This window comes from Lactuca saligna, chromosome 2 (genome assembly GCF_052625555.1).
Source record: "Lactuca saligna cultivar CGN05327 chromosome 2, ASM5262555v1, whole genome shotgun sequence".
NCBI classification, from domain to species: Eukaryota; Viridiplantae; Streptophyta; class Magnoliopsida; order Asterales; family Asteraceae; genus Lactuca; species Lactuca saligna.
Window position 1 is genome coordinate 38,406,831 of NC_136418.1, and position 12,762 is coordinate 38,419,592.

Below are 12,762 nucleotides of genomic sequence, written 5' to 3' on the forward strand. Positions count from 1 at the left end.
AAAACTAACTGATGAGTTGAAAATACTCTTTGATCGATTAGATCTTACATAGGTTTATCAGAATCATGCAAACAAAATAACAAACAAGAGAATGAACCAACAATGAGCTGAATGATTCAATATATTCACGCCTCAGCAGAGCGCGACGAAGAACTTCCGCTGTAGAGGCTTTTAGGGTTACAATCGATAGAAACAAAAACATTATGAATGATCGATTAAACGCTACGTACCAAGATGCATGCAAGCATCTATAAATACTAAAACCCTAAATAATAAATCACGGATTGACAAGCCCAATCCGGATACAAAACTGGGCTAAGAAACGAGCCCAAGACACAACACATATTGAACCCAACAATCTCCCCCTTTGCATCAATTGAGGCGAGACCTTACTTCGGCTTACTTGCACCTGCGGCACCAACTTTCTTCACAGTCTTGAACAAGCAAGGAATAATGGCCAGAAGTGTTTGTCTGAAATGAATATACCAGTTGATCATGTCGTTGAAGTATTTTATTATCACTTTCAGAATTTTGCTTGCATCGATTGATGATCCCCAGAACATGCTCCAAGCAGGAAGTGGTGTAAAGATGTTTGTCAGCTAAAGCGAATAGACATTTCTAACTTTCTGCCCTGGTGAACATGACTGAGTTTCGCTTTGGGTCAATCTTCCCCATCTGCATTCTATTCAAATCGCTTGCAGAACCAACTGGAGTGATAGTAGGCTTCTTTCTGAGGACACTTGCAACTTCTTGATCTAACTTGGCAAACTCCAAAATGTAGCACACCAACATCCTTTTGAAATGATCTATGATCGGCCCATATTCCATTTCATTGATGAGGAGGATGTTGTGCAGGATTATCCAGTCCTAAGGATTTAGATTGGGAAGATCAGCGAGAGAGATGGCATGTTCGGTTTTTTCGGACCCCCTTAAGACCTTGAATCTGACATTTGTGAAGTTACCCTCCCGAACGGGTTTGAGAACCTGAACGTTGATTATCTTCTGTGCACTCCATGTTTGATACTGAGGTTGAGCAGTCCTCAGATAGAAATTGATAAGTTCCCTATCAACCTTCGAGTGAGGATGAAGGACTTCAGCTATGTGGGAGAATGCAAGAAAGATGAAAGCCTTTCGGGTCAAGGGCATGTCAAACTGAGAATCAACCGAATTGACCCGGTCCAAGGAGATCACGGGTTCAAGCCAAAGGATGCTGGGGGGACTCGATAGCTTCTTTGACAAGCTCTTCAAGAGTCCAAGGAGGAAATAAAGTTTTTCGACTTTTAAGTAGATCATGAGCCTCCTTTATCTTCCTTTCATTAGCTTCGGCCTCCCTAGCAATCCGAGCATTTGTATCAAGCTCCTTCTCCCTAGCCTGTTTCTTCAGAATGTCAGCAATAGTTTCTTTATCTTCACTTCCATCACTGTCATTAAGAACCCGTTTGCCTTGTCTTGAGCATCCGAACCTGATGCAGGAACAGTTGTTGGTTCGGTTGCTTTAGATGGAACTGATGAAGAAACTGGAAGTGGTTGAGATTGAGTTTTGGAAATAGGAGGAGGTTGAGATTGAGCTGTACCCTTTGAAGTCTTTTCTCCCCCTTGTTTCGGAGGCTCCACTTGCTCAGGAAGCCCCTCAATTCGGCTAAGCAAGGCAATAGAAGGAGCAAGCTTCTCAGCAAGAGTTCGCCTCACCGAGTAGTTGAGAATCGGATCATGGGCTTCAATGATATTAGAGAGGGCTCCGTGGACATCCGAAACACAACTTTTGATCACAACTTTATCCAACCAAAGAGAGTCGACCTCCTTCTCTGCTTGGGAGAGTTGATGACTTGTAAGTTGGAGCTCAGATGTTTTGCGGGCAAGTTCATCCTTTGAAGAAGATTCCATTGCAAGGGTTTGTTGGAATTTGAGTAGACGATCTTCAACGGATGACTGAAAAGATTGGTTATCTTCTTTGAGGGTTTGACGAAGACTGGCAAAGTGCTGTTTTTCTGTTTCTAGGGAAGTGGCCAGCTTCTCCACAACTGAATGAACCTCTGTGGCATTAGTTTTGTCTGCCCCTACAAAGATTCCAGAAAGATGTTAGCATCTTGAAATAGCTTTTCGACTTTTTCGGTCGCAACAACACAAGCCTTTGTGGATTTGTTGATGGCAGCAGTAGCGGAGTTGTTTGAGGTTTCATGTGCCTTGGTGAAAGTGTCCACCATCCCCTTAATGGCGGCTTCTGAGATATTGGACATTGAAGAAGAGGAAGAAGCGACAAGATTATCAATCTTCTCGTGGAGTTCCTTATGTGCTTTTTGGTGACAGGAGCATCATCATCATCATCATCATCGCTTTGAACCTGGTATGGGCTGTAGTAAATGGAATCGAAGGTCATATCTTCCCCTCCTAGAAATGTCTCTGTTTCAGCTGAGTGAGTGGGAGATAAGGGAGATGTGGATGGTCCAGTTGTGGGAGTAGGTTCGGGTGTTGAAGTTGGTTCGGGTGTAGGTGTTGGTTCGCGTGCTGAAGTACGATCCCCCATATCGGATACGTTGGTTCGAACTCCAGTGGTTGTTGTTTTGGTGGCTTCAGAGAAAATGGGTGGTGGTATAGGGATAGAAGTGGGTGGAATGTGATTAGATGTAGTTATGGGGGGAATAGAAATAGATGAGGTTATGATGGGAATGGAAACAGATATAGTGATAGGTGGAGAAGAAATAGGTTCGGTTGTAACAGGTACCTCATGTATAGGAGAACGACGAGGAGAGTCACCTCGAATCGACTCTTCAGAGTCTGAACCTTCATCGTCTGAATTGCTCAAGGAAGAAGTAAGAACAAGTTTACACTTAGGTTGTGTTTTCTTCTTCTTCGGTGGAGGTGATTGGGCTGCTTTTGTCAACTTTCGCTTCTTAGGAGTAGGGCCTTTTGCTCTTTTTGCAGCTTTCTTGATTTTCCCCTTCTCTGGTTTCTTGCCCCTGGTGGCAAGTTTGTCTGCTTCATTAATAGACTGAAGCATCTCGGGTGTCAACTCTCTCGGATCTGAAGGAGGAAACTCCTTGTAGTTTTTGAAGATCCTGCTCTCCTTGGATACACCAGCATACATGGACTCTGGAATTGAGCCAACAAAAATGAATTTGGATGGATCAGTCACAATAATCTTGGTGGTATGAAACACACCAATCGAGGAAAGAGGATAATTGGCCACAGTGGGGACATGATATTTATCCATATCCCATTTGGTGATGATCGTCCAAAACCTGGCATAAGAGATTTCAGTGTGCCGAGAGGTAGAGCCTAGGCTTTGAATCAACTGTTGCCACATGACCGAGCCGTAATCAAGGTTGATCCCATTATACTGACCATAAAGGATGGTCATGAATAATCGGCTGGCCGCGTCAGAACCTACACTCCACTCAGATAAACCCTTGAATAGAGTCGTGTAAAAGCCATTCCACTGAGGAGGAAGGCATGACTTCTTGAATTTCGTCACGGTCGTAAGGATTTCTGTGTAACCCATGTTGTAAAACACGGAGACGAGTTGACCCACAAAGATTGAATCAGGGTTAACCCTCGATTCGTCAAGTTCAAACCCTAGAAGCCAGCAAAATCGCTGCTTGGAGATGGAGGATTTGTTGTTAAGAATGTCGAAGTAAATACGATCAACATATTTGTCGTAGTGAGCGGTGGAGAAAACCTGCAAGAGACATTCCATAGGTACGATTTCAACCTTGGAGAGTGCGAGAATTAGTGGAGAGTATTTGAGACACTCCACTATGGGATACATAAATGCATCATAGGATATTGGGTTGAGATCGATGGCCAGGCTTTGCTGTGGTCTGATTGGAAGAATGGTAGATCGGGAAGAGGTTTCATGGACTGAGGAGGAATCCGCCATTGTTGAACACTTCAAAGAAGAAAATGAATAGTGGGAGAAAAACCTTTGTTTGATTTGTGGGTTGCGATGAAGAGGGAAAACATCCGGGGTTGACCCCTTTATATCGGTTATGGAGGAGAGAGAAAAATCCGCCCCCAAATCTTCTCGGAACTCGGAACGGCACTTGATGTGATTGAAAATTGACAGTTGGCGTCCCCGATGATTACGCATGAGAGAGAATATTGTTTCCTTTTAGCACGCGTGCCCATAAAATCACTGTTGAAGCCATTAATCTTCCGGCTGAGTCAACATCTTATCTTTTAAATGAGCTGTCATCAGTAAAGAGAAGCAAGGACTTATAAAAACCGCAGCGTTTCCTTGTTGAGTACATTATCAATAACCATAGCTTCATAAGGGAAAGTAGTTGGTAGAGATCCGAACCAGACTTTTGGAAAATCAAAGATTTTCATGCATAGAGTGTCAAAGATAAAGAAATAAAGCTATATCTACGTGGGAATTTGTGATGTCAATATAGACATGAAACAATGGATCCCGGGCACGAATCTCTTCCTTCAAAGTTAAGAGAAACTTTAAAGTGTCTTTGTGGTTTCCTGTTGAATTACGATCAAGCACCTGTTAAGAAGTGTTTGAAAGGCATCTTTTGATGAGGCTTAGAAGGGTGGCTTTTGCTTCGGTTCAGAATTCCGGATCTTGACATAAGATCGAAACTGAACGAAGTACTTGTGAGACCGATGTGATCTGTTGAACAAGTAGATTTGGAATAAATTTAGTGACTTGTTGGAAATTTGTTTGGTGTGAAATCCCAAAAAAAATTAAAACTGGATTCTAGAGGAAGAAATGTTATGGTATCTAACAATTTCATAAGAATCACACAAAAAGAAAATTTGAGAATTTCATGGTACGACCACTTAGGTGGATTCATTAATTCATGGGTGAAATCTAGAGCAATTTTAATTGTTCACCATCAATGCATTGTGGGTTTCACTTAGCACGTAGTGACACGAAGCTAAGATCATAAACATAGAGATTGTGTAACCATAAACCTTAGTGGTTATATATGAGAGTCTCAAGGGTTACATAAATGAACCGAAATATAATGGAGAAAAATATTTAAGGTGTTGTAAAGAAACCAAAGTACCTCCGCTATAGAAGAGTGACCAAGCAGAAAACTCTTAACTCATATGAGAAAAGAGTAAGGTAGCTCATGATTAAAATAAATTTAACAGCCTAATTGGGAAGACAAGGTTTGTGTATACCCAGTCAGTAAGGCTTTATTCAAAATCAAACGAGGCTTTGGACAACATGCAGCAGCATGCTTCTAGGGACACTTAGCTAGTAAAAAGTGTGAGAATGATACCTGCCCTTTGAATATTCCAGAAACCGCTAATGTGAACAGAAGAGAAGACAAAAGAGAGAAAATATTTTTGGAGTTTTGATATGTTAGAAAAGAGAGGAACAAAACAAAAGTGTACAACCATAAACATCACCTTTTTAAGATAAGCGAAAACAAGTTTTGTGGGACCGAACCCGAAATAGACCGAGCGTTCGGTTCATTTCGGTTCCCGTGTGAACTACGCCCGATAGAGACCGAGCCTTTGGTTCATTTCGCTTTCAACTTTTAGTTTTGAGAAGGTGTTTTTGGTACTGACTCCGATTCAATCATACCTAGGCCTTGCAGGATTTTATTGAAACTTACTTCAAGAAGGGATTTGGTGAAGGTGTCGGCCAGTTGATCAGTGGTTCGAACAAAGTGTATTTCGACGTTTCCATCTTCCACATGATACTTAATAAATTGATTCCTTAGTGCTATATGCTTGGTCTTGGAGTGTTGCATTGGGTTATGACAGATCCTAATTGCACTTTCTGAGTCACAGTATAGTGGGATCTTTTTCATATTGAGTCCATAATCCCGGAGTTGGCTTTGGATCCAAATCACTTGTGATGTGCAGAAGCCGGCTGCAATATACTCTGCTTCGGCTGTAGATAGAGAAACACATGCTTGTTTCTTTGATTGCCAGCTAACTAACTTTCCGTCTAGGAATTGGCAGCCTCCTGTGGTGCTTTTTCGATCTAGACCGCATCCGCCTAAGTCTGCATTTGAGTAGGCTTGAATAAAGAAGCCTAAGTTTTAGGGATACCAGAGACCGAGATAGGTGGTTCGCTTCAAATATCGTAAAATATTCTTCACTGCCAGCATATGTGGTTCGCGAGGATTTGCTTGAAACCTGGCACAATAGCATACTGAAAACATTATATCGGGACTGCTAGCTGTGAGGTACATTAGGGAACCAATCATTTGGCGATATAGCGTGATGTCGACTGCCGGTTTTTTCCAAAGATGGTGTGAGCTTGGTGTCGAACGCCATACGGACTTTTACCTTTGAATCTCCCATCATGCCGAATTTGGCAAGGAGAGTCTTCGTGTATGCTTCCTGGTTAATAAAGATACCTTCGGGTCCCCGTCTAATTTTTAAACCAAGGAAAAAGTTAATTGGACCCATTGAGCTCATTTCAAATTTAGTCTCCATCAACTTCCTGAATTCAGCTGTTAGGATGAGATTCGTGGAGCCGAAGATGATATCATCGACATAGATTTGAACAATCATAAGGTGGTTACCTTCCTTTTTACGAAAGTAGTTTGGGTCAACCGAACCTTGTTTAAATTTAGACATCTTTAAAAACTTAGTTAAAGTTTCATACCATGCCCTAGGGGCTTGTTTCAGACCATAAACTGCCTTATCCAAGATGTAGCAGTGATTTGGATGATTTTCATTTTCAAAGTCAGGAGGTTGTTCCACGTACACGGTTTCTTCAAGTTCGCCATTCAGAAAGGCACACTTCACATCCATCTGGTAGACCTCAAAGTTTTTGTGTGGGGAATAGGCAAGAAATATTCGAACTGATTTCAATCTTGCAACTGGAGCGAATGTCTCTTTGTAATCGATTCCTTCTTCTTGGCAATATCCTTTCACCACTAACCGAGCCTTATTCCGGATCACATTGCCCTCCTTGTCCAGATTGTTTCTGAATACTCATTTGAGACCGACAACTGAGGCATCTTCCGGTATTGGAATAAGTCTCCAGACCTTATTTCTTTCGAACTCATTAAGTTCGTCTTGCATCGCCTGAACCCAATCAGAATGATCGAGAGCTGTATTGACGGTCTTTGGCTCTGTTTTAGAGATGAATGAATTAAATATACAAAATTCTACTTTGGAGAATAAAGCAGTTTGCTTCGCTTTTAGTTGTGATAGAGTTAGAACCGTTTCTGATGCATCACCCACTATTTGAGATACTGGGTGATCTCTGGTCCATTTGTTGAGAGGAGTATAATTTGGATCATAAGAGGGATCCAACTCAGCAATTACTTCTACTTCCAACTCTGATTGTAAATCATCATCATAAAGCTTATTGGAACTTTCCCCCTTGATAGATGATGAAACATGTGGATGTGAACCAAAAAATCCTTCTTCTATTTGGCTTACCGGCTGTTTCGGACCTTCGGGTGTTATAGGACTTTCTGTTTCTTCTGGACTGTTAGTTGCTACAGGACTTTTGGGTGTACCTGGGCTTTTGGGTTGTACCGGACTTTCGGGTGCAACTGGGCTTTCGGGTCTTTCCGGACATTCGGGTCTGTCAAAGATTGGATTCTCCCCCTGGATTTGTGAGTCATCTAGATCTGAAGAGACTTGATTCTGCCCCTCAACTGAAGTATTGCTTTGAGGAGGTTCGTTTCTAACTGGTTCTTCTTCTGTCATTCGTTTGGCTGCATCTTCAACAATCTTTTTAAGGCGATCTACTTTGTTGTCTGCAGCTCCAGCTTCAGAATGAATTCCCTTCTCAGTTTCATCGAATAAATCCATGAACTGGTCAAAAAGATTGGCGATTGATGCTGTGTCCTGACCGGTTTGAGAGAAAATCTCTCCAATTGTCCCTACAGTAGACTTCAACTTCTTGACATAATTGTCATCAAACGTCACATAATAGGTTTCTTCAATACATTTAGAATGCTTATTCAGAACCCTGTATGCCTTTGAAGTAAGAGAGTATCCTACAAAGATTCCTTCATCAGCTTTGACATCGAATTTGTTGCGATGCTCTTTGGAGTTGAAGATGAAGCACCTCGAGCCGAACACATGGAAGAACTTGACATTCGGTTTCCTGTTGTTAAGAATCTCATAGGGGGTGAGAGAAAAATGCTTATTGAGATAAGACCTGTTTTGAGTATAGCAAGCTGCGGCAATGGCATCTACCCAGAAATATAGAGGAAGAGACGCAAAATTCAGCATGGTTCGGGCTGCCTCATACAGGGACCGATTTTGCCTTTCGACAATTATGTTCTGTTGAGGAGCATAGGGGGATGATAAATTGTGGCTCGTGCCTTTGTCTGCTAAGAAATCTTCTAATTCTTTGTTCTTGAATTCTAGTCCATTGTCGCTCCTGATGTTTCGAACGACTTTTCTCAGTTGCACTTCAACCTGCTTGATAAAGATCTTCAGCTTGGGAGTTGCCTCAGATTTAAGTTTTAGAAAGAACACCCAAGTAAACCTTGAGAAGTCATTAACAATAACAGGAATGTATTTGTTACCGCCAATGGTCTCAATTGATGATGGACCACATAAGTCGATGTGAAGCAACTCATGTGGTTCAACAACTTTTGTATTCATGATTGTTAGGTGACTTTGGCGACTTTGTTTCCCCATTTCACAAGCAGCACATAAATGTTCTCGATCGAACTTGAGCAGTGGAAGACCCCGAACATGATCACCGATGACCAGCTTGTTGATGTCTTTGAAGTTGAGGTGTGAGAGCCTTCGGTGCCACAACTAGCTTTCGTCTGAATGAGCTTTAGACAATAGACATATGGCTGGTTTTCCTTTGATTGGGTTGAGATTTAGAGGGAACATTTCACCTTTTCTTTCTGACTTGAGAATCACTTTGTTGGTCCTTTTCTCTATTATTTCTGAACCTTCGTCATCGAATGAAACTTTGAGACCTGTACCTCCCACCAGTTGAGACACACTGATGAGATTATGCTGCAATCCATCTACATAAGCCACCTTCCTGATTGTAAAATACCCATTAGTTATCATCCCATAACCCTTGATCGTTCCATAGGAGTTGTTACCAAACTTGACGTTACCACCGTTTTGAAGGGGCCAAAACTCCCTTAGTTCTTCCTTTCTTCCTGTCATGTGACGCGAGCAGCCACTGTCTATATACCATTCTTCGTTGAACTGCTCGTCACTTATAACCTACAAAAATTAAGCAGATTTAGGAACCCAAAGTTTCTTGGGTCCTTTTGAGCCTTTCACAGAAACAGGAATAGCAAGAGAAGCATCAACAAGATAAGTTCATTTTATTAAGGTTGTTTTATCTTTCCTCTTAATAGTAAACACTTTGATTTTATTAGGGTTAGTTTCAAGTGTTTTGGATTTAGGTTCAGGAGTTTGCACTTTTGCATGCTTTCTGTCTTCATTTGCTGAGGAAATCTTGCTTTTTTCCTTTCAAATCCTTCATCGATTGAGAGCGTGGTGTAGGACACGAATTAGGTTTAGAAGAGAAATGAGAACGAGAAGAATTAGAGGAATAGAATTTAGAATGAGAATATTTCCTGACTTCAAGTTTGAAATGATCCTTTTGGTTTTGATCATTTGAGGGACCGAAGCTGAACCTTCGGTTGCTATCTGTTGATGGACCGAAACTGCCTTTTCGGTTGTTGTGAGTTGTTGGACCGAAACTGGATTTTCGGTTGCTGTTGTTATCAAAACCGAACCTATTCATTTGGTCTTGTACTTTTTGTTGCCCGAAAGTCTTCTTTCGGTTCTTTTGGTCCAACCGACCGAAGCTCCTTTTATCTTTATTCTCTTCTCCTTTTAGCTTGGAGTTTCTATTAAAGTGAGTGCAGTGAGGATTTTGGGAGCGCCAAAATTGTTTTCGCTCTGATAGATTTTTCTTGTATCTCAGATTCCTCTGGTGCTTTTGATTGTTCACCTGTTTCGGTTGTTTGTGAATATTTGCCTTCTGTTTCGGCTTCTGAACAACATGTTCACTTTTCATGGAAGAGGTTTCGCTTGTTGAGGAGATGCATTCTACTGTAACCTCTTTTGTTCCGCTGGTACTAGGTACGTCGTAGTTGGTAGGTTTATTTAGTGGTTCAGCTACGTATCTACGTTTGGCCTTCCATGATGTTCGCTCCGACAAACCAATTGTTTCATCTGCATTGTCTATCGGTGCTGACTAGAAATACTCATCACAACCATCTGCATTATCTTCATTCACCAGCGCAGTGAGTTCGGCTATCTGATGTTCGGTTACTCCTGTGACCTTATAAACTTGATTGGGAGTGGTTCTGACCTTTTGGTAAACAACGGATTTTTCTTTAAGAACTGGGAACTTACTTTTGGATAAATGAGCGAATTGCACAAAATTTTCAGAAATCAAATTTTTGTGGTTTTCAGGTTCGCTCTTAGTAAACTCTGAACAGTCAACCTCATCCTCTACAGAGATTTCACTCATGTCATCGTCCTCATTAAGTTCAGATGCATTTTCAACATCAATTTTATTTTCTGAACTTAATTTGGTACTCAAAGAGTCAAATTTTGTATGGTTTCGGCTCTGAGTTTCAACTTGTCACTTTCATCCAAAAGGTCTTTGAGCATGTTCTTATCGTCTTTGGACTTAATAAATGATTCAATTTTGTCGAGACCAAACATATAAGTGGGACTTACATCATCTGAAGATACAACACTTTCACATTTGTATGCTTCGGCATCGATTTCATCCTCCTTTAGCTCAAGAAAGGGCAAAATCATGCGATGTATTTTCTGGCCTATTTCACAGTTCAAATGCAGTTGTGTAATGTTAGTATAAAGTCTTTTTGCAATCAAACAAAAAACGTTTCTTTGTTTTAACAATTTAAGATTGTCTCTTTGCAAATAGATGATTTCATCCCTAGACCTAACCAGCTCCAAATCCTTCTACTCAATCCACATTCTTCGCTCCTCACTCTTGGATGACACCCTGCTCATTTGGTTAATGAGATTAGAATTCGTGACACGCGTTTGAGTTAAACAACTATCTAGATTTGAAATTCTTGAATTCAAGTTATTTAATTCTTTTTGATACGATGTTTGTGGGATTTTAAACGAAACAAAAATGGATTGTACCTTCATCTAGTTCATTGATCCGCACACTGAGAGGCTTCGCTGTAAAGCACACATCCTCTTGCTCCTTTGTCACTTCGTATCCACCATCAGTATTATATCCCCTCATTTGGGATACATCTTTCACCATCAAGCATCTTCCATTAGCGTCACCACTCTTCGCCACATAAGCCTTTCCATGAGTAGGCTTTCTCACTTCATCATCTTCTGAGTCGGTCGACATTACCTGTACGCCACTGAACTCATCATCATCTACCGAACCCTGCAGAATTAAAGCATTCATGGAGGGATTAGTAGCAGCTATCTTCCTTTTAACCTCCTCCAGTCTTTTCAGGAGACTCGCTTCTTCATCCTTCTCATCATCCTTCTCCGCCATTTTCTTTAACACGCAATCTATTGCATAGTGATTTTTCCCTCCACAGTAAAAACAGTTGACACCAGAATCAGCTTCACCCTTCGCTTCTTTCTTTGGCTCTTCAATCTTCGGCTCCTCTTTTGCTTTCTTAGAGCTGTAGCTTCCTTGCCAATTTTGATTCTTGTTGGTAGGAAACTTATTCTTGATGAACCGCCTGGGATTTGACACCATCATGGCATAGTCTTCAGATGTCAGATCGTAGTCTCCCAAATTCAGATCTTCTTCTTCTTTTGCTGCGCTCTTACCCTTTGACATAAGGGCCAAGGACCCAAAGTTTGAGACCACGCTTTTCTCTTGCAACACAGTCTTTTCCTGGGATTTCAGAATCCCCACAAGTTTCGCCAAAGAATATGACTTAAACTGCTCATGTGCTTTAACTATCGACACAACCGCCCTCCATTCGGGTCTTAAGCCATTTAAGAAAGTAACCTTCTATTCGATGAGCTTTCTTTCTATATCATGTTTGATCATGTTACTAAGAAGATGATTGAACCGATCGAACGTTTGTGTAACAGCTTCCTCTGGCTTCTGCTTGAACTCTCCAAATTCTGAGAGAAGTAGGGTCTGAATCGAGTGCTCTAGATCTTCATCTGTGGAATATAGTTCTCGCAGCCGATCCCATATTTCCTTTGCTATACTACATGAACTTACCAATCGAAACGTGTCAGATTGAAGGGTGAATCGAATCAGTCTCAATGCTTTAATGTTGCATTGAAACTTTTCCTTTTCGTCCTGAGCGATGTGCATCACATCTTTTAGGAGATCATTGTACTCCTTCTGAGTTTTAATGATTCTTGAAGTGCTTGAATGAGCGAATGGGCCAACTGTGATTGCTTCCCATATAAGATACCCATTATCTTCTGATTTAATAAAGTAATCTTCGAAATGGTGTGTCCACACTTCGTAGTCTTGAACGTAGAGGATTGGGATCTTGGTTGTTGATCCGATGCTGTTAGAGATGTTGATGGGATTGGATTGAGAATCGTCCATGCTTGATCGTTTAACCTGTTATAAGATCATACTTTGTAATACGTAATATTAGGGCAAGATTAATAATTAATGGGATAGTTAATTAAGGAGTGACCACTACTAGAAAACAGGCCTTTAAGGATGCGCAAACAATGACACGCGCTGATAGAGGATACTCATTTGTGTGTGCCCTAAAAAATAATGTCAGTTTTCAAAATTTTGAAGGATAGAAGACACGCATTTGTGCGCGCCTTAAAATTACTGTCGGAAAAGAAAAAAAAAGAAGATGCGGAGGGCGCCTTTCATTAGATGTGTGTCATCTAAGTATGTCGCTT